Below are 23469 nucleotides of genomic sequence, written 5' to 3' on the forward strand. Positions count from 1 at the left end.
GACAGACAGACAGGGAGAAAGACAAGTTAAACACTTATCTAATCTTAAAACAATATTAAAATCATCCAAGTTTTATAATTATGATTGCTTGTTAGTTGCTGAAAATTACATTGTGTTTGTGTTGCGGATACCTTCAGTTAAAATTGATTTGTACAGAAAAAAGTTTTAACAGTTAATATCTAAATGTGGCACCTCCTACTTTATGATCGAGTTTTAGATGTTTTGCAAATGTACAGAATGACCGGTTTTAAAAGTGCTTTATGTTACTCAGTGCTTACAGTCCATTCCTAAAATTAAGTACCCCCAATTTATTCCCAGATCTTTCGTTTCAGTGGCAAGCCTATCCACAGAGCAGGTGATAGTGAAGGGAGCCTTATTTTTTAACATACTCAGCAGTTGCTAGAACACATTTTTGTTCCTTTTCTTCTCACCCCATCCCATCTCCCTATCTCGCATTGCACCAAGTAAACATTTCTCATCTGTTCACTCGACAGCAAAAACCTCTACCTCTTTACACTTTGGTACTTCTCTCTTGCTGTGGTCCGGCTGAGTGTCAGATGATCGCTGCTTGTCACAACCCAATCAAATTGCACACCAAAAATAAGTACTGACTACTGCAGAGCATCAATAACATTCAAGGTTTTGGGTAAGTATCAAGTGGAGGAGATGAGCTCACATATTAGATGTAGATTTGGGAAACTAAAATGGTGCTTGGTCTAAAGCATAAAACATACCCGGAAAGACTAAAATATCTTAATGTGTATAGTTTGGAGCAAAGAAGGGAAAGAGGGGATATGATAGAAACTTTTTAAATATATCAAGGGATTAAACAAGGTACAGGAGGGAAACATTCTGCAAAGGAAAAAAAAGTATTAGAACATGAGGGCATGCACTGACACTGGAGGGAAGTAGCTTCAGAGGGAAGATTACTTCACAGAATGGGTAGTGGGTAAGTGTAATAGCCTCCCATCAGAGGTGGTAGAGTTTAATACAGTGGATAAATTTAAACATGCTTGGATAGACATAAGGATATTTTTATAAAGAACTAAGGATCAAATAGGGTCTGAGGTTACTATAGGTAAAAAAATGGGCAGACAAGATGGACCAAGTCATTCTTATCTGCCATCAAATTCTATGTTTCTATGTAGATCATCTAAAGTGACAACAGCTGTACCAGGTAAGTTACATTGAGAGCATGCAGTCTGAGCTGAATTTAGAATTTGGGGCTCTGAGACACTTAAGACATGGGGTCCCTATAGTCTAATACCAGGGGCTGGCTTGGCGGCATCTGCTGGTTCCATGCCCCCTAAAGGCTGCTGAACCGAGTCTTGCCCTACCCTCCTCTGGGCTAAACTTTTCCAGACAGCCCCTGTCTAATACTTATAACAATAGTTTTGCCCATCTCTCATATTGCCCCCTTACATCTCTCTGATTGTTGTTCCCCCTTCATGTTGTAGTGTGAGAAGGTGCTGCCTCCCAGTGGCAGCGCTTAGCTCTCTACAGGCACTAGACTTCCCTCCAACCCTGTGCTGTGCTCTCCTACCAGTTCTTGCAGCTACCACTGGTGTCTTCAGGTTACTTGCAGCGTGACAAGATTCTAGAATGTTGGGGTACTCTTTGGAAAAGAGATACTTACTATTCACCTCCTGGCAAGCTGAGCAATGACTAAACACTAGGTCATCCTAATTCCAACCAGCACAACATTAAATTAATAGCACCCACACTTAATAATTAAGCCCTTTTCACCCCAAAATTAAATTAATAGTGTTTACTTTGAATAAATAAGCCTCCTTCCCCAAACTATCTCCAACATTAAAATAATTCTCTTTAATATGCACATATACCACCCCCAACAAGCCCCAACATTAAATTAGTAGGATTCCCATTAAATATGTAGACCTATTCCCCACCACACACATACCAGCCCCGACGTTAATAGCATAAATATTTTTTTCAAAACTATGTCATACCATTAGTATAGTTATGTTAAACCAATTTTTTTTACAGAACCGGGAGCCTAAATAGTCATATATCCTATATTATATACCAGGTTTTTTAAGACAAACCCACCCCACCCCCCTTGAACACACACACACACACACACATATAATTTCTTTTTTTTAAAGAGAAAACTAAATATATGAAAAATATAGTTTACTTACAGACTCCTTTCCTCTAAGGTACCAGTCACACCACCATCTGTGCGGTTTCCAGTGAGAGTGACTCCAATCACTCCCCTTTTATTGAAAAAGGAAACACTATGCAGCAACAAATCATAAAAGTAAGGTACTGCCACTAATAGACTGGAATAGGAATCACAGTGAATCTTCACACTTCTGTGTCCTCTATACTATGATGCCTAGCCTCACTAAGAGCATGTAAGTGCTGAGCTCCCATAGGAGGAACTTATCACATGTAGTTAATGAATGCCGGGTTTGTCCAGAAAGTACATGTACTATCCCAACTGCACAGGCATAGTTGACAGTGAGCGGCATTGGTTTGGAGGCCCCAAGGGGCAGTGCCTCCTCTATATGATGAGAGGCAGAGCACCTAGGTGTTGGGGCCCATCAAGAATCTCCCCGGTACCGAAGTGGGCCAGTCTGACTGTGAATATGTACCTGGATAAACCATGTTGTGATGCAAGTGGTATGTGTGCCCATGGGCATACTGCCACTTGTAGTGCCACAAGTACGTACTTTAACTGGTGTCCCTATCTGGAAATATTAAGTGTTGCCACATCAGAGCAAAATTATTATTGCCTCACTGGTAATGAAATAGAATGCCACTATAATATAATAATATAATATAATAAAAACATCGATGTTTACATTGCTCTATTTGCTTTACCAGCATGTTGGCATGAGAGAGTGCTTTTTTACATTTTAATATTAGGCACTACAAATGCTGTGAGTTTTACAGCTTACAGATTTTACAGCTTTGTAGTATTCGCTTTTACATTTTTAACATGTTCATTTGTGCAATAGCCTTATCAAATAGGTTCACATGTCTGAATATGGTTAATAATCCTGAAAATGTGTTTATGTTCAGTATAAGCTTCTATATTTTTTGCATTTTAAATTTTGGGAAGCCTGCTAGTGAATTTCTGTTGGTTATCTCAGCTACCTAAATTACAGCAAAATTTCCTTTCTAGAAGAGGTACATGGAATGTATTGATATAATGTACTCTATGGGGGGTATTCAATTGACGGCGGGATCGCCGAAAATCCCACGCTCGAAAGATATTACCGTTAATACGGGGAGCCACGAGCTGAAATCCAGCGAGTAAATTACCGTATTAACGGTATTTACGCGCAGGATTACCGTATTAACGGTAATATTTTTTGAGCGTGGGATTTTCGGTGATCCCGCCATCAATTGAATACCCCCCTATGTGTGTACTATTTATTGGCTGTTCCAGGAGCTTTTTCTGAGCAAATTTTGTATATTTGAGCACTGAGTTATTAATAGAGATGTGCACCGGCGACTTTTGGTGTCTTGTGTTTTGGATTCGGATTTCCGTGATGTTTTGGGTTCGGATTTGTTTCGCAAAACACCTGCCGAAAGGTTTTGGTTCGGATTTAAGGTTTTGGATTCGGATTTTTTTTTTAAAAAAGCATAAAAAGTTAAAAAATCATGTTTTTGGGCTTATTTTCACTCCTACGCTATTATTAACCTCAATAACATTCAATAACAAGCATTTCCACTAATTTACCGTGTATTCTGAACACCTCACAATATAGTTATTAGTCCAAAACATTGCAACGAGGTATCTTTCTGGACTGCGTAGTGGAGTGGTCCCCACAATATAATAAGAAAACCATCAACTGGTCTTAATCGCACCAAAAAATGTACCTGGACTGCGTAGAGGAGTGGGTCACCACAATATAAATTAAAAACCCTGAACTTGTATGATTCGCACCAATAATGTACCTGGACTGCGTAGAGGAGTGGGTCACCACAATATATATAATAAGAAAACCATCAACTGGTATGAAGAATCACACCGAATAATGTACCTGGACTGCGTAGAGGAGTGGGTCACCACAATATAAATTAAAAACCCTGAACTTGTATGATTCGCACCAATAATGTACCTGGACTGCATAGAGGAGTGGGTAACCACAATATATATAATAAGAAAACCATCAACTGGTATGAAGAATCGCACCGAATAATGTACCTGGACTGCGTAGAAGAGTAAGTCACCACAATATAAATTAAAAACCCTGAACTTGTATGATTCGCACCAATAATGTACCTGGACTGCGTAGTGGAGTGGGTCACCACAATATATATAATAAGAAAACCATCAACTGGTATGAAGAATCGCACCGAATAATGTACCTGGACTGCATAGAGGAGTGGGTCACCACAATATAAATTAAAAACCCTGAACTTGTATGATTCGCACCAATAATGTACCTGGACTACGTAGAGGAGTGGGTCACCACAATATATATAATAAGAAAACCATCAACTGGTATGAAGAATCGCACCGAATAATGTACCTGGACTGCGTAGAGGAGTGGGTCACCACAGTATAAATTAAAAACCCTGAACTTATATGATTCGCACCAATAATGTACCTGGACTGCATAGAGGAGTGGGTCACCACAATATATATAATAAGAAAACCATCAACTGGTATGAAGAATCGCACCGAATAATGTACCTGGACTGCGTAGAGGAGTGGGTCACCACAATATAAATTAAAAACCCTGAACTTGTATGATTCGCACCAATAAATGTATCTGGACTGTGTAGAGGAGTGGTCACCACAATATAATTAAAAAACCCTCCACGGGTCTGAATTCCCAAAAAAAAGGTTCTGGACTGCGTAGTGGGGTGGCCCCGGTACACAATTTTTTACCGGGGCCACAATATTATTAAAAAACCCTCCACTGGTCTGAATTCCACCCAAAAAGTTTATGGACTGCGTAGTGTAGTGTTCCACACAATATTATTTAAAAATTTTGCAGCAACAGTCAACATTGTTTAATATCTGATACACCTCTATCTGGACTGCATAGTGGAGTGGTACCGGGGCCACAATACCTCCTCCAACCATGGTACAGAGCATTCATCATTGAGATCCCATCAAGTATGTTAAAGACGGACCGGGTCGAAGTGTTATTGGTTGACTTTGTAAACCAAAAAACTGTCCCTGTTGCACATAGTCGTGCAATGAAGACTGACTTTTTCATTTAAAGGCACCATCTTTCAAGTGTAGTGTTTGTAAGTCATATTATACTTTTGGTAAAATTTGTTTAATTTGTTCCTCTTTATGGTAACTACTAATAGAATTAAAGTATTAAATAGAAGCGGCAGTTCCTCTTTATGGGAATTAGTAATAGAATTAAAGTATTAAATAGAATTAAAGTATTAAATAGAGTGGTATAGAGTGGTAGTGTGGTATAGAGTGGTCCCCACAATATAATAATTACACCCTCAACTGGTCAGAATTCCACCAAACAAGTATCTGGACTGCGTAGTGGGGTGGCCCCGGTACCCAATTTGATACCGGGGCCAAAATAAAATAAATACACCCTCAACTGGTCAGAATTCCATCAAACAAGTATCTGGACTGCGTAGTGGGGTGGCCCCGGTACCCAATTTGATACCGGGGCCACAATACCTCCTCCAAGTTCCAGGTGTAGTGTAGTGTAGTGTTAACATCTTAACACTACTCTAATTCTAGCACGTCAAAACCTCTTGTTTTAAATAATGACAGGGCATTTAACTTTTGATTTAATTTATTGAATTTGTTGGCATTTTCTTTTACTTTTTGAACATGGCAAACAACTGTTGAATGGTCACATAATGCCAAAAAAATAGTTGCAAGATGGAATTGTCCTTGGGCCCTCCCACCCACCCTTATGTTGTTGAAATAGGACATGCACATTTTAACAAACCAATCATTTCAGCGACAGGGCCTACCAAACAACTGTGGCTGAAATGATTGGTTTGTTTGGGCCCCCACACGAAAAAAAACAATTCATCTCTCCCTGTACAAACTAAACACGCTCTACTGAGGAAAGACGTCGTCCTCATCCTCAACCTCTGATTCCTCTCCCCCTACAGTGTGTACTTCCTGCTCCTCACACATTATCAATTCGTCCCCGCTTGACTCCACAACCACAGGTCCCTCTGTACTATCTGGAGGGCAGTGCTGTACTTCATTGAGGAATTGATTATTCATTTTTATAAACATAATTTTTTCAATGTTGTGAGGAAGCAACCTCCTTCGCCGCTCACTGACCAGGTTCCCCACTGCACTAAAAACTCTTACCGAGTACACACTGGAGGGGGGACAACTCAGTTAAAAAATAGAGCCAGTTTGTACAGGGGCTTCCAAACTGCCTTTTGGAGTTCTACCACGTCACTACCTCTAGTTAATTTAGATTGCAAGGCTTATAAATATAAATACTTTGAAGATAAAAAAAGTAGGCTGCACAGACTGTGGAGCTAGAAAGTGAAATTAAATGGACCACGTTACTTTGGTGGCTATCTATGCCCCCCCCCCCTACACTTGTAGTTGAATATAAATAAAGCAGCCTGCATAGACTGTAGAACTAGAAATTCAAATATACAAAGAAATGGACAAAGGCAGTTTGGTATCTGTCTGCATCAGATCCCCTCTCCACTAGGTGTAAAATAGAAAACTATTCAGCCGTTATATAATCTAGAATATAAATAGAAATTGAGAAAGGCAATTTGGTATCTGTCTGCATCATAATCATCAACATCCTCCTCAGCGCCAGCTACATCAATATCCTCCTCCCGGTGTACAACATTCACACCTTCATTAGCCAAATCTGTAACTGGACTGTGGGTGATCCTTCCAGCATATGCAGAGGGCGTGCTGCAAATGCTGGATGGAGTCACCTCTTCCCGTACAGTGATGGGAAGGTCAGGGTTCACAACCAACAACACCCTTGGACTCGCCTTGGGGATTTGTGATGTCATCTGTTTAGAAGGCAGAGTTCTTTGCTGTTTTGTTGTTGTTGCTGACAGCATAACTCTCTTAAATTTTTTGTAGGGGGGGAGGAGAAGGGCTTAGATCCTTGGGTGAAGCTGGACCACTAGTCATGAACACGGGCCAGGGCCTAAGCCGTTCCTTGCCACTACGTGTCGTAAATGGCATATTGCCAACTTTACGTTTCTCCTCAGATGATTTTAAGTTTCTCTTTTTGCTATTTTTTGAGAACTTGGGCTTTTTGGATTTTACATGCCCTGTACTAGGAGATTGGGCATCGGGCTTGCCAGACGACGTTGATGGCATTTCATCGTCTATGTCATGACTAGTGGCAGCAGCTTCAGCATTAGGAGGAAGTGGGTCTTGATCTTTCCCTACTTTATCCTCCAAATTTTTGTTTTCCATTATATGTAGCACAAGAGAGCGTACCCCTAAGCCACACACACTCGGCAAAGTCTTTAAAAATTATATGCGGCACAGGAGAGTAGCACTGGACTTATACTGCTGAATCAGTGAACTTTGTAATAGCAGTATCACTGTACTTATACACTGCTGAATCAGTGAACTTTGTAATATCAGTACCACTGGACTTATACTGCTGAATCAGTGAACTTTGTAATAGCAGTACCACTGGACTTATACTGCTGAATCAGTGAACTTTGTAATAGCAGTACCACTGGACTTATACTGCTGAATTAGTGAACTTTGTAATAACAGTACCACTGGACTTATACACTGCTGAATCAGTGAACTTTGTAATAGCAGTACCACTGGACTTATACTGCTGAATCAGTGAACTTTGTAATAGCAGTACCACTGGACTTATACTGCTGAATCAGTGAACTTTGTAATATATCAGTACCACTGGACTTATACTGCTGAATCAGTGAACTTTGTAATATCAGTACCACTGGACTTATACTGCTGAATCAGTGAACTTTGTAATATATCAGTACCACTGTACTTATACTGCTGAATCAGTGAACTTTGTAATAGCAGTACCACTGGACTTATACTGCTGAATCAGTGAACTTTGTAATATATCAGTACCACTGGACTTATACTGCTGAATCAGTGAACTTTGTAATATCAGTACCACTGGACTTATACTGCTGAATCAGTGAACTTTGTAATAGCAGTACCACTGGACTTATACTGCTGAATCAGTGAACTTGGTAATATAATATTGCAGTACCAATGGGCTTATATACTGCAGGATTGGTTTTGCAAATTTTGTTTTAATAAAAAAAAATTTAAAAAACAATTTTTGTATTTTTTTTTATAACTTTTTTTTTATTTTTTAAACACTTGGGAATAATGGGGAAATAACTATGCCCTTAGAAGCACAGAGCACAGGACACAGGACCACTGGACCACTGGACTGAACAGGGCACAGCACAGGACCCAGCGGCACCACTGAACTCAAAATTGACAGAGCACAGCACACAGCACCACTGGACTTTTACTGTTGAATGTGTGAACTTGGTAATATTGCAGTACCAATGGGCTTATACTGCAGGATTGGTTTTGCAGATTTTGTTGTAATTAATTTTTTTTTAAATTATTTACTTTTTGTTATTTTTTTTAATAACTTTTTTTTATTTTTTAAAACACTTGGGAATAATGGGTAAATAACTATGCCCTTAGAAGCACAGAGCACAGGACACAGCACCACTGGACTGAACAGGACACAGCACAGGACCCAGCAGCACCACTGAACTCAAAATTGACAGAGCACAGCACACAGCACCACTGGACTGATACTGCAGAACACAGCACAGCACAGCAAAGCACAGAACTAAACAGCACAGCACAGAACTAAACAGCACAGCACGAGATCTACCAGGACAGAGGACCACCTAACACACCCTCCCTCTACCCTGATCAATGCCCGAGTAAAGATGGCGGCGACTAGCGGGGAATTTATAGGATCCGAGTATCGCGAGATCTGACAGCGGGATTATGACTCAGAGCCTCGGTTTCAAGTTTTCATTTGGCGCCAATACCCGGATCTGTCTCGGATCCGACTCGGATCGGAAAGGTTCGGGTGGGCTCGGATTCACAAAATCCGAGTGCGCTCATCTCTAGTTATCAACTGTCCCAGGTCATAATGAATATATAGAACACAATTAGTAAGTGTACACCATGCACGCTCATGCTATTTCAACATTAAGACAGCATAGATATTTGACCATCAACCAAGCAAAAACAAAGTATGTTATGATGCCCATAGCAACTACATATATTAATTATGTAATAAGAAACTTAGTACATCATAAAATTATCAATAATGTAGTGGTCTCCGATATTGGTAATAAGAAATTAACAATATTAATAAACAATAATAATACAATATCAGTACAATAATTACAAGCCCACAAAACTGGTATGTCATGCTTTGTGTCCATTAGTAGCCAGAAAAATGCTTATATTTATTGAATATTTTTACAGACAGACCAAAAAAATTACAATTTGTGCATCTTGGGCTGACACATCTGTTTGTATGAGATCCTAAAACATCCACAAAAAGTATACATTGCTTTTGTGTTATTTGACGTCTTACATATTTCTCCTTTCTGGAGTTCAGCAAGGTTATTGTGCATTGGTGCAGCATGTTTTGTGGTATATCACAATTTATTGCTATTAGAATTGTATGCATTATATATTATTCTCTTTTATTTTTTACACGAGTAGATAAATAAAGTACGAAAGAAGAATTGTATTGGACATTTACATTAACACAAGCTGAGAATTAATTTGGAAATCACAATGTACCTCGTGAAAATATTGATGGACTAACGTTTTGTGGACCTTTACTTTCAAGTGACATAGTGATAACACCTTATATTTGTGTAGAAAAAAATAATTTGCTTGTCCACAAACATACTGTAAAATGTAAAAGAATAGCAAAGTTGCATTGTCAAGAGATATTGTGAAAATGCATTATTTGGCAGGCAAGCCATGCTCATATTAACAACACTGGTTATATAACAATTACAGTGAAAGACTAGATGGAGACTCTGATTTTAATCTCACTGTCAGTCCCATGTGACCTTGTCACTTTGCCTACTTATATTCCACTCAAGGCACCAAACACTAGACTGTAAGGTCAGCTGGGCAGGAAAACTGTGCCTGAACAATTCTGTATGTACTGTAGCTGCATAAAAATTGTAAATGCTGTAATAAAAATAAATACATAAGTATTTTTCCAACACCCAATTAACCAATTGAAGTCAGAAAATCAACTCTTTGATTGTAAGTGCAATTGAGCAGGGCCAATTGCTTTCTGTTTCATGTCATCATATGTTATTTATTTGCATCAATGCTCAGTGCTACTTAATATGTTGGTGCTTTATAAATAAAGAATAATAATAATAATAATAATAATAATAATAATAATAAATTATATTAATCTAAGTAGAAAACATTCAAATATATATATATCTATAAATCAAAAAGAGCCCATCAATAGGGCAAAAAAAAATTATTGATGATAACATATCTCATGAAGTAGCAGAAATTGCAATTAGAAATGTCAAATATGTCACAACAACACAATGCCAAGGTGGAGTTACCATGAAACACATTAAACTATTTAAGCAAGTGTAAAGGACTTAAAATTAAATTTGTGCTTGATTCTTGAAATGCTCGGGCTCGATTTTTTCGAAAACCGAGCCCACCCAGACATTGCAGATCCGAGTACCGAGTACTTTTGCACGCCCTCAGAACTGAAAACAAGGGAAAACATCATTATTGCGTTGTTGGATCTTATGCGTTTTGGATTCTATAAATACCTCCCTCCACGGATATCCGGCGCCATTTCACAGACAGACTCAGAAGGGGTAGCAGAGTTCTTGGCAGTCTCCAGTGCAGTTGGGCAGCATCATAAATGAAAGAGAAAGAGGAGGGCTGGCAGTATTGTTAAAAGTCTCCACAATGTCACATTGTACTGTGCCATAGCTCACCAGAAACAGGAGAGGAGGCAGTATTTTTTCCAGTCTAAAGTCTACGTGTTTTTGCTTATTGTACATGCTGAAACAGAAATAATAGGGCTGGCAGTGTTTTTAAAAGTCTCCAGTCACATTGTACTGTGCAATAGCTCACACAGAAACAGGAGAGGAGGCAGTGTTCTTCCCAGTCTACAGTGTTTGTGCCATTGCTCATTGTCAGTGCTGAAATAGAAATAATAGGGGTGGCAGTGTTCTTAAAAGTCTCCAGTCACCTTGCTCTGTGCCATTGATATGGATTCAGTCCACAGAAGACCAGGAGCACCAAGCAGCTGCTGGCACCAGTCATGAAGATAGTAATCCCTCTACATGCTAAAGCCTATGTTAAAGTGCAAAGTGGTTTTAAGTCAGGGAAACAAAAATGTAAAAAACAGCTGTAATCGAAAGCACAGTTAACTGCAGAAAAAAATAAATTGTCACATGCCATTCTACATACGCAGTGGCAAGGAAAGAATCAGGCCTTTGCCTTTCTGTATGAGTGGTAGTTCTGCAACTGTTGTTAATGCATCTTTTTGTAAGGTCAGTCATGACGATGCAAGACCTTGTCAATCTGACTCAAAAAGTGGTGCCAAAATACTTTTAAGCAGGGCTGGACTGGCCATCTGGCACTTCTGACACATGCCAGAAGGGCCGATGGCTTTCCAGTCGTGAACTGAACACTTTTTTTTCCGAAGGGTGGAGGGGGTCACAGGGGGGGAGGGAGGGGGGTATTTGCAGCGAGTCACACCGGGGGAGGGAGGGGGGGTATGCTGCGAGTGTGACAGGGACAGGGGAGGAGGCGGTGCAGGAAAATGTGAGAGAGTGCCAGGGGAGGAGGTGATGAGAGGAGGTGGTGCAGGAAGAGGGGTGAGAGTGAGAGTGCCGGGGAGAAGACATGCAAGAGTAGTAACTGTCAGCAACATCCATTAATACAGGCTGCACATGCAATAATCAAAGTCTCCAATGGTAATAGAATTGAGGCACAGAAATCAGCAAAATCCAGACATACTCATCCACGATAAAACACAGCTTGTAAACGGATTGTGGAACCAGATAACAATAGTCAGTAGTGCAGACAAAATAAGTACAGGAGTAGATCATAGCTTTTACCACCGGCAGTGGAATAGGTAGGCAAAGATCAATAAAGTCCAGCCATACAACAGCGATGAACACACAGCAGCGATGAATAGCAGCTTACCATGGATTGTGGAACAGGTAACAGTAGTCAGCAATGCTGGCCGAATAGGTAACAGGTGTTAGATCTAAAATTCTGACCCAAGTCTGCCTGTGGTGTCAAGTATATCTGAAAGCACTTCAATCAGCTGGAGAGAATTGACACAGACCAAGTTCTGTATACAAGGAATATTCTCTAGTTTATTGATACAAAGATACAAGTTTTTATAACCTACTGAATAAATGAATCCTATGTCATATGCATACAATTCTATACCATTAGTTTATGAGAGGCACTACTGATTAACTTTCTCACGTATTCTTGAAGCGTTTATTAGTCTCCCCCTTCTAAGGACAGATGAGCCTATTGTTTCTTATCTCAAGGGGAGTTGGAGATATGCTATGTGCAACACCAAGGGCACAGCTGCCATACTACGAGCTGGATATCAAAATGTTCATTGTTTCATACCTTGATACATTTATTTTGGTGTTTTCTATCAGCTCAACTTCAAGGGCACAGGCTCATATCAGCAGAAAAATGAATAATCTCTTCTAGCAAATAATATTTCTATGCAAGTTACAATAAAATGGCTGAAAAAAGGCCTTATGAGGCCTTAACAAAAAATCATATTTCACACAGGTGTAGATCACAGCGTTTACCACGAGCAGTGGAACAGGTATGCAGAGATCGAGGAAGTCCAACATACAGCAGCGGTGAACACACAGCAGCGATGAATAGCAGCTTACCATTGATTGTGGAACAGGTTAGCTGTAGTCAGCAATACAGGCCGAGTAGGTGACAGGTGTAGATCACAGCGTTTACCACGAGCAGTGGAACAGGTATGCAGAGATCGAGGAAGTCCAACATACAGCAGCGATGAACACACAGCAGCGATGAACACACAGCAGCGATAAATAGCAGCTTACCACGTATTGTGGAACAGGTAACAGTAATCAGCAATGCAGCAGCAATAAAGCACAGTTTCCACGGGTATGCATCCCAGCAGAGGCATCAGAATGAAACAGATATGACTTGAAGAACCAGCCATAGAAGAATGAAAGGAGGGACCTTATAAAGGGAGACTGACCAATGCAGGCGCGGGCTGGCAGAGTTCAACCCGAGGGGCGCCCAGGTGGCCGCATCATGTGACACACGATGCGGCCGCATCCAATGACGCGGCCGCATCGCGTGTCATGTGATGCGGCCGGCTGTACGCTGGCGCGGCCGCATCCCATGTCATGGTATGCGGCCACCAGTAAAAATCAAAATAAAAAAATCGAAATTCCCTCTTACAGCAGCTAGAATGAGCGGCCCGGGGGACCGATGCCCCCTGCCCCCCGGGCCAGCCCGTCCCTGGACCAATGGCAAAACCTGACCAGTGCACAGGTGTAAAATCACAGGTGCAGACCATGACTAATAGTCTGCACTAGGAACAGAAATGAAAGTGGCAGTCTGTGTTTAGAAGCGGGGGTAGAGGTACCCAGGGAGCGGAGTGTGACAGACCTATTATCACAAGTCCTTTTGGGGTACAGTTGCAAATTACTTTTAACATAAGGGCCCACTAATTTTCTGTTTCTTCCACTCATGCAAAAGTGCTACATATAGTAAATGTGTCCTCAAACTCCCAAAAATCCCACAAGCCTTCTCTATCATGAGTTAATGCAGCGACTTGTCTGTGGAGATGTTTAATTAACCTTGTAGTGACTGCTTTTATATTGTATGTTAAATCCTTGTGTTAGATACTTTATATGTTGTCACTATGTCAATATCAACCTCATAAAAGACTGATAATTGTAAATGTACAGACAGCCTAAAGCTAGGTACACACTACACGGTTTTCTTCCAATAATTAGGTAAATCAGCCGACATACGACCGCTCGTTCAAAAGTCGGGTCAGTGTGTGTAGTGACACGATGGTCGAAAGTCTACCCAAATGGACGATTGTCGCCTCATTTGGTTGGTTGTACCGTTTAATATTTTCGTTCCAATCTCCTTTCCGTTGTGTAGTGTGTATAAACTTCCGACCGATCCACAACAGTGAGTACGAAATTACGGTCATTGCTCACGACAACATGGCTGTAAATAGTCGCTAAAGGGAGGGTCGCTCTTCCCTTTATCGTCCTAAACAAGGCTAGTGTGTATGCAGTCCATGGACCGAGCGATCGGAACATCGAGCGCATGTAAAATCGATCGGCATAAAAAGTTGGTGGAAAATCCTGTAGTGTGTACCTAGCTTAAGCAGCCGCTAGTTGACCCAGAGCTACAGATTATGTCCATGTTAAGTGGGACAAGCACTATATTTCACACAACTGTGTGAGCAATGGCTACAGATTAAATACATTTACTTGAGGCAAGCAGTGCAATCTGGAGCTTCCCAGCATGAAGTAAACTCACCAACTCACGAGGCATTAGCTCTGTCCAATAAAAAATATACAAATGTGATTGTAGCACAGCTTGAAATTGGCACTACATTATTGTTTACTGGCCTCTTATCTGATTCATCTGAGTCATTAGCATATCCCCCTGTTAAATAAAAAAAATAAGAAAAAATAAATATAAAGAATTTGAAAGAAGAAATAAAGAAATTATTACTGGTTCAAGTTTTATTCTCCGGCATGATAGAAGCATGGCAAGTTTGAATGAATTTGATATATCACATCAAAATGTTGTGCATAATACAAGGGTTTGCAAAAGTTCCAAAAATTCCACTAGTCCATCCATTTTTTTTATATATGGCAAACAAAATGTATATTTTTCCAATACGGAACCAACATTCAGCCTTATTTGCTCTAAACCAAAAAACATCAAATAATTTTCGGTACAATTAACTCTATAAATGATTCCTGAAGTAATTGGCAAATCACAAAAATGTGGAAATTGTTATGGCCATTGAGGTATTCAACTTCTGCAGATATGAAGAGGTTAGAAATAAAGGCATGTATTTTTTTTTTTCAAATACTGGAAAACCTATGTGAGATTGCACTGAAACCAAAACAACGTTTGGCGCAGTGGGCAATCCTGAAACCTAGAAATGTTATTGATAGTTTAGTACATTACTAAATGTGCTAACATTGCAATTTTTTTTTATAAAATGTACTGTTTTCTTTAGCCAGAACAATTATATTGTCAGAGAGTACATCAATTTATCATCCACATCATACATATTTAATATTGGCTGAGTAGAGTTTCTTTATAACTTTACCCAATAAAGGATTTTCATTCTAAAAATAAATAAAAGGATACATGAAAAGTATTTGGAAAATAACTGTGATTACTATAGACATATTTGCTTTTATTGGAAACATAATTGTCAATCAGTTTATTTATAACATTTGATATACCAATTGGCAACATGTTTCAAATAATGTCATGGAATGTAATAAGGAGTAGGAATGTCAATGGTTTTAACTACTGACAGATTCTTGAAATCTTATAAGAGTATTCCTGGTAATAAAATTAGCTTTTGCTCAACACAACTCACTACATGATACATTGATTAAACGTTATTGAAATGATGCCTTATGGTTCTTTTCACTGCGTGTGGTTTTCAGCTAGATATATATTAATGTATATAAACATATATTGTATATAGATATATATACATATATATATATATATATATATATATATACACACAACAGATAACCAAAAAAGGGGCGTGTAACCCACTTCTGCATAAAAAAATCACTAGACAATAATATAGCTTGTGAACAATAGTAATGTAAACACAAAGTCCAATTTACAGGAAGCAGCCAGTTCCAAAGACAGATGGTGGATCTGGAATATCTAAAAAGAGAAATGGAAGGAACAGGGCGCCACATAGTGTATTACCAAAGTATATATGCGGAACAAAGCTGTGAGAGAAAAAATAGTGTGATGGAGTGGATACACACTAGAAATATATTGTGATTCTCAGCTTATATACAGAACCAAAATAGTGATCAGATAAAAACACTTGTGTAACCACACTGAAATAAATCCCAGGTGAGATCACCAATCATACTTATGCGTACCAGATAAAAGTCCTTTTAGGTCTATCTGTAAATCTGCTGGTGTTTCCAACACTTCTGGGAATCTCCTGATTTCAATGCTCCTCATCGGAAGGGAACTCACTAAAAACCACTGAGCCTCAGTGGCAAATAAAAGAACCTCAAATAGTGTAATACTGTATAAATCAGATTTACTGATAAAAGTAAGTATCACACTTACATAAAATCAATCACAAAGTGCATGTAAAGGTATCTTTAGTGGTACTCATCTGGGAGGAGTGCATAGTCCGCAGGAAAAATAATTGTCCGTCTCAATAGATCTCCACTGCGGATCTCCTACATAGGTACCAAGGCATCAGAAAACATTTATAGTAATCCTCAATGCGTTTCATCCAAATAGCATAAGGACTTCATCAGGAGGTTTATTACTGAACATTTTCCTCCTGATGAAGTCCTTATGCTGTTTGGATGAAACGCATTGAGGATTACTATAAATGTTTTCTGATGCCTTGGTACCTATGTAGGAGATCCGCAGTGGAGATCTATTGAGACGGACAATTATTTTTCCTGCGGACTATGCACTCCTCCCAGATGAGTACCACTAAAGATACCTTTACGTGCACTTTTATCTGGTACGCATAAGTATGATTGGTGATCTCACCTGGGATTTATTTCAGTGTTCCTTCCATTTCTCTTTTATATATATATATAAATATATATATATATATATATATATATAACACAAAAGAAAAGGGGCGCCAAACATAGTGCATTAAATGTGAGATGCAGTAAATATCTTTCACATCTGTTAGATCTTAGAGTGGGGCGATTCTGGCCAGGATGCCCACACTAACACACGAAGGCCAGAATCGCCCCACTCTAAGATCTAACATCACTCGTATACAGGACAGATAAGCTGATTTTTATTGTATTTGATGTACGAGCATTTTATACTTGAGCCGCAGTGTGAGGCTTCTGCCTCTGTCTCATTAAAGTTTTTTAATACACTAGCTCGATATGTGTTTGATGTTACTACACTATGTTGGCTATGTTTGAGTTGTAGACATTCTGGAGCTGTGCTATATGTCTTTTGGAGGATCATTTGCCAAAGTTAGATCATCGTGTTCCAGTGAGTCTCAACAGACGGTACCTAAGAGAGGATCCATTGATATATTCACAAAGCTGATACTATTGGAATCTCTGGTACGGGACTTGCACACATGTGAAAGATATTTACTGCATCTCACATTTAATGCACTATATTTGGCACCCCTTTTCTTTTGTGTTTTTTTGTAAATGGTGACACTTGCAGATAGTGTCGAATGTTTTGGGAGCTGCCATCTTCTGTACTAAGTATTATTTCTATTATTACCACTATTGCATGGTTTTTGCACAGTAAGCGCCTCATTTCAGCTTAAAATCTGTTGAGAGTGATATATATATATATATATATATATATATATATATGTATGTATGTATATATATCTACATCTATATATATTTAAAAAAAATATATATATATATTGTAACAAAGGGAGGCATTTTTCTGACAAGAGGCAGATAAAGTATACAAACAGAATAAAACATTGGCACAGTTATGCAACTATGTGGAGATTAAACCAGGTAAAAACATATGTGTAGTTTGGAGTGTGTTAACTTACATGATTTAAAAGCTGCTTACTCTCAGCAAACAGACAGGGTGTGTCTTAGTCTAAACAGAGCCAGGGATGGGCGTTTTCTTTTAAAGAGAAGGTGGGTGTGTCACCTGCCCATCAAGCTAGGCCTGTGGGAGGAGTGTCCGGTATAAAACCCTGCTTGTTTCATTGTTCAGGGAGATCAACGCTGGGCTAGCTGGTTGATCTGGACAGAGAGCTGGACTATGTATAGTAAGCGTATAGGGTCTCCATAATTGCTGTGCAAGTATACAGTGTCAAAATATTATTACCATCCTGACAATAAAGAACCATAAAAAGGAAGAAGTTGTTCGCGTGTGCTTCACCAGTAGTGGGCTCTTGCCACAAAATATATATTTTTATATTGTAACAAAAGGAGGCATTTAGCTGGCAATATACAGAGAAAGCAGGGAAGTAGAGTAAAACATTTGTGCAGTAATGCACCTAGAGTGAAGACTTATGTATGAAAAGCAATAGTTTAAATTTGGTTAAACTTACATGATCTGAAATCCTTCCTCTCAGCAAACAGACAGGGCGTGTCTGGTTGTGCAAACAGAGGCAGTGATGGGTGTTTTCTTTTAAAGAGAAGGTGGGTGTGTCACCTGTCCATCAAGCTAAGGCTGGGGGAGGAGCATCATGTATAAAAGCTTGTTTGTTTCATTTGTTCAGAGAGACCAACGCTGGAATAGCTGGCTGGTCCTGAGAGAGAACTGGTCTATGTATAGCTAGCGTTTAGGGTCTCCATGATTGCTGTGCAAGTATACGGTGTCAAAATATTTACCATCCTGATAATAAAGCACCATAAAAAGGAAGAAATTGTTTGCATGTGCTTCTGCAGTAGCGGGCTCTTGCCACAATATATATATATATACAGTAAATAGATAGATAGATGTGTGTGTGTGTTTGTGTGTATGTGTATTGTGTATTGCTGCATAGTTTATAGAAACAAATTGTACTAGTAAGAAGTTAAGCAATTGAGATGAATTTCCTCCAATTACATTTTTAAAAGATTCAGAGGTTCATGTTAAGTTGAATTCAAATTGCGTTCTTGGAGTATAATACGTTTTTTTAACATCTGTGCATGCACACAAACCACTAATTTCGGAATTAGTGGAAAAAAAGCATATTATACACCAAGAGCGCAGTTTACATTCAACTTAACATGAGCCCTCGAGAGCACAGATATCTGAAGAATATAAATCCACCTCTAACTGAAGCTCTATTAATAATGCTGCTTGCATGGCTGTTATGCCACGAGCTTTAGCAATACTGTATTTAGTTACAGACTGCATACACACTTCCAAATACACCTATGCAGCTCACCACTGTGCCAGATAGATATGTTCTCTCATTTGGTCATTCCATGTTATCTACTTCCCATGCCCCTCCTCTCACCATGCCCTTTTTTCCAACCCCCATGTATCTAGTTCCTTCACAAAGCTGCTCACCAAGCTTTCCAATGTCTCCAGTAAATAGACCAAAGCCACAGCCTAACTTATCAGTGCAACCCAGGTTGTGGTATTACCCCAACCCCAAGGATTGCAAGTAAGGGAAAATCAACTACCGGGATCAAAGCGAGATGAGAGGAAAGCAATGGAATCTGCCCAATGCACATGTCAATGGAATCTGTGGAATATGAGTTCACATTGACTATGTAGCTTTTTCTGTATAAAAGGCATACATTGTCCTTCAAATAAAAGTGTGTATGAAATTTATGAGTATATCAATTTCGTCATACTTTATAAACGTTTACTGAGTTAAAAAATTATTTATTAATAAAACGTATATGACTTGTTGCTGAGAATAACAAATGTACCACATCAGACATTTTGTTATTGTTTACTTGTTTGTTTCTACACTGCTTTGTTGATTCTTTGGGTAATACTTCATTTTATTCTTAATAAAAGATCAATAAGGTAAGGGATTACATATGTAAGAAACTAGACATTTCTGAATAACTCATGTTGCACGTTTACTGAATATTTCTATAAAATAATTTAAGTAAGTTAACCACTATGAAAAGAGAGCTGAACAATAAGTAAAGGGGTTATATATTTCTCCCAGAATCCTCTCTTAATATTTTTTAAAGCTCCAGGACACAAGTTTTATAACAGACACAATAGGTTGTTGGTTTCTGATATCACAATAGCTGGATTACTGGAGTACTGGGGCAAGTAGTGGAGCCTCGTACGAGACAGCTGCTCATTGGACCATTCTAGGTTTTTGGCTTACCAAGTGAAATAGTTTCCTGCAGTGTTCAGGCCATTATAAATAATGTACTATAGGCAAATATATTGCCCTTAGTCTGGAGGAATCAGGTAAGGCTGACTTGAGAGAGCAATTGTGACAAACTGTGAGTAAAAAAACCTGCATTTGCTTTCAAGTGTGTTTGTGTTTTGAACTGGGCACTAGGCCCACTTACTGTTAGGGAGTTGGACGGGCAAAAAACTGTGTTTTATTGTTTTGTTTTGCTTCAAACCTCAGTAGGACAATCTATTAAATCCTACCTATTAAAAAACTAGCTGTCAGTAACTTTAACCAGATACTGCAATTTTACTTGTGTTTCTTGTATCTGATATGTGTCCCATCCACTCAAGGAAACAGCAATCCTATTGGATTTATTCCCTCACACTATGTTTTGAACTGGGGCCTAATTTCATTTGTTGCTATACAATGGCTACCGACAGCATTCTAATTTCTAATTTTCAAGAGAACAGTCAAACGTATTCACTGTTGATGCTATCCAAAACACTGCTGACATTTAATAGAAAGTAATGTGCTCTTAAAATATATAAAAATCCAAAATTATCCACCACCCACTCCTACTGTTTTTCAGCTCTGCAAACAAACTCAATGCTGGGAAAATATTATTTTCCCTTACCAAATCAAGTTTGGCTGGTGACAGTCATGTGAGTGAGTACACATAAGGCTAACAGTGTGTGGTATTTTTTATCCAGATGGAGGGGGGCAGTGAGCATGACCACTCAGGCATTCTAAGAATGTAATAATAGTCCAAAGCTTTCGATTGTGAGGCTCTTATTATATGGCTATGGCTGCTGGGCATTATTCAAAACATTGCTCAGTGTTGTGTTGTGGAAGATGGAATAAGACTAACTAAGGGAAGACTGTTTATTATTATTAGAGATGGGGGGGCTCGGTTCCCAGAGAACCGAACCCACCAGAACTTTGCCTATCTGAGTACCGAGTCTGCTCGGCTCGGTACTCTCCCGCCCGCTCGGATTCCAAATCGAGGCCGAACGTCAGCGTGACGTCGTCGGATCTCGGGGCTCGGTTCTCGCGATACATAAAAATTATAAATACCTGCCTCCACAGCAATCCATCGCCATTTGACAGAGGGAGAGAGCAGGGTGTAGTCACAGGCTGATTAGAGCAGGGACAGAGAATACAATTCTGATTACAATTCTGATAACAATTGATAGAGAAGAGAGGAGGATAGAGGAGTCTTTTTTTCAATATTTGGCACTACAAGTGCTTCGGGGTGTCCCCCATTCTTTTGCATTAATATTTCTGGCTGTCAAAAGTACTATCTGTCAGCAAACTTAAAATATATTATTTAGCACTCCGAAGTGCTTTTGGGGTGTCCCCCATTCTTTTGCATTAATATTTCTGGCTGTCAAAAGTCCTATCTGTCAGCAGACTTAAAATATATTATTTAGCACTCCGAAGTGCTTTTGGGGTGTCCCCCATTCTTTTGCATTAATATTTCTGGCTGTCAAAAAAGTCCTATCTGTCAGCAGACTTAAAATATAATATTTAGCACTCCCAAATACTTTTGGAGTGTCCCCCATTCTTTTGCATTAATTTTTGTGGCTGTCAAAAGTCATATTTGTCAGCAGTATCTAAAACAATTTGTAGCACTACAAGTACGTTTGGCTCATAATGGATTCAAAGCAGTCCACATATGAGCAGAATCAGCAACCAGGTTCTGTCATCAGTCCTGATGGTAGTGTTCCCAGTACGCCATCTGAGAGAGGCGATGTCAAACTACATAGTCTTTTGAAATCAGTCAAAAAAACACACACCCCAAAAAATTTTACCGTGTTGAAGCGCAAAAGAAGTGTAACTGAGGAAAAGTTAACTGGCGTTAAAAAAAAAATTGCCAACATGCCATTCTACACACGCAGTGGCAAAGAAAGAATGAGGCCTTCGCATTTCTCTATTAGTGGCAGATCGAAAAATGTTACTGAGCCTTTTTCTTGTACGGACACTCGTGACAAAGCAAAACCAAGTAATTTGGAGTCTAATAGTGGTGCACAAGTACTGTTACGCGTGAAAGCCAAGCTGCAAGAAAACAGTAAGGCATTAGAGGATATTGTATGCTCTGAATCAGAAATGACACCAATCCCTGGGGAGAGTCCATCCACCAGTGGTATGTGTAATCCTGAGCATAGTGACAGTGTACCCATAAAAAAGGTTCTTTCAGCAGTTCTGCTGATGTGTGCCTTAACAGCCCGAGTGTAGTCGGTGATACACCAATTGAGGATGCCACTTTTGAATTAGAAGAGGATGAGGGGGAGATTTCTGTAGGCGACGAGGGCACTAATGATGATGTTGATGATTATGATGCAGACAGATACCAAATTGCCTTTCTAAATTTCTATTTATATTCTAGACTCTATAACAGCTGCATAGTTTACTATTTTACTCCTAGTGGAGAGGGGGTCTGATGCAGACAGATACCAAACTACCTTGGTCCATTTATTTTTACTTTCTAATTCCACAGTCTATGCAGGCTGCTTTTTTTCTATTCAACTACAAGTGGAGGGTGTAATATACACCCAAAGACGATGGCTACATTGGCAATAGGCAAAGATGAAGATGAAGACAACCAGGTTTGTGTGGAGAATTAAGGACGGCCTACCAGGGATTAAACTGTTTTCTTCCTAATTTATTAGCTTTAGAATTACTTTACTTATCAAAGAAACAGGTGGAGCACTAAATTAGGTTATTTTATGCCCAAAAACATTGATTTTTAAACAAAATTGCAAAACAAAACCAAACAAAAACAAAACCAAAACCAAAACACGCAAGGGCGGTTTGGCAAAACCAAAACCAAAACACGACGGTAATCCAGATCTAAAACCAAAACCAAAACATGGGGGTCAGTGAGCATCTCTTTTTTTTTTTTTATTATTATTATTATTATTATTTTTATAATTAATAATAATAATAATAATAATAATAATAACCTTCATTTACCTAGCGCCAACATCTATATAAAGTTAGTGCCAGCTTACAGTCTATTTATTTTATACCAACACAGACATTAGCTTATTAGTATGTTTCTGGAGTATGACTTCTCTGTGCAGCTCTGCACCGCTGTGAAAGTGTGAGGTACCTAATATCAAGGTTATTGGACTGAATGAGGATAGTTTTTGTGTCTCATTCATTTCACTCTTTTTCCATCATCTGACAAAATCTTCTCTTAATCTTCCGCTTGAACTTCTTCACCAATATTTTCACCTTCCATCTTGTGACCTACCACTGTAGACAGTCTGGCTCCTCTGTGTTTATCTAGAATATTCGCATGCAAACGTGAGCGTGGACAGTTGGTATGGACCAATCATGGCAGTTCTAGCAACATAGTGGGTGAACATTTATTCACCATTAGTGTTCATCTGAGGTGGTTGGTTTTGTAGAGCATTGCATC

This window comes from Mixophyes fleayi, chromosome 2 (genome assembly GCF_038048845.1).
Source record: "Mixophyes fleayi isolate aMixFle1 chromosome 2, aMixFle1.hap1, whole genome shotgun sequence".
In the NCBI taxonomy this organism is placed as follows: Eukaryota; Metazoa; Chordata; class Amphibia; order Anura; family Limnodynastidae; genus Mixophyes; species Mixophyes fleayi.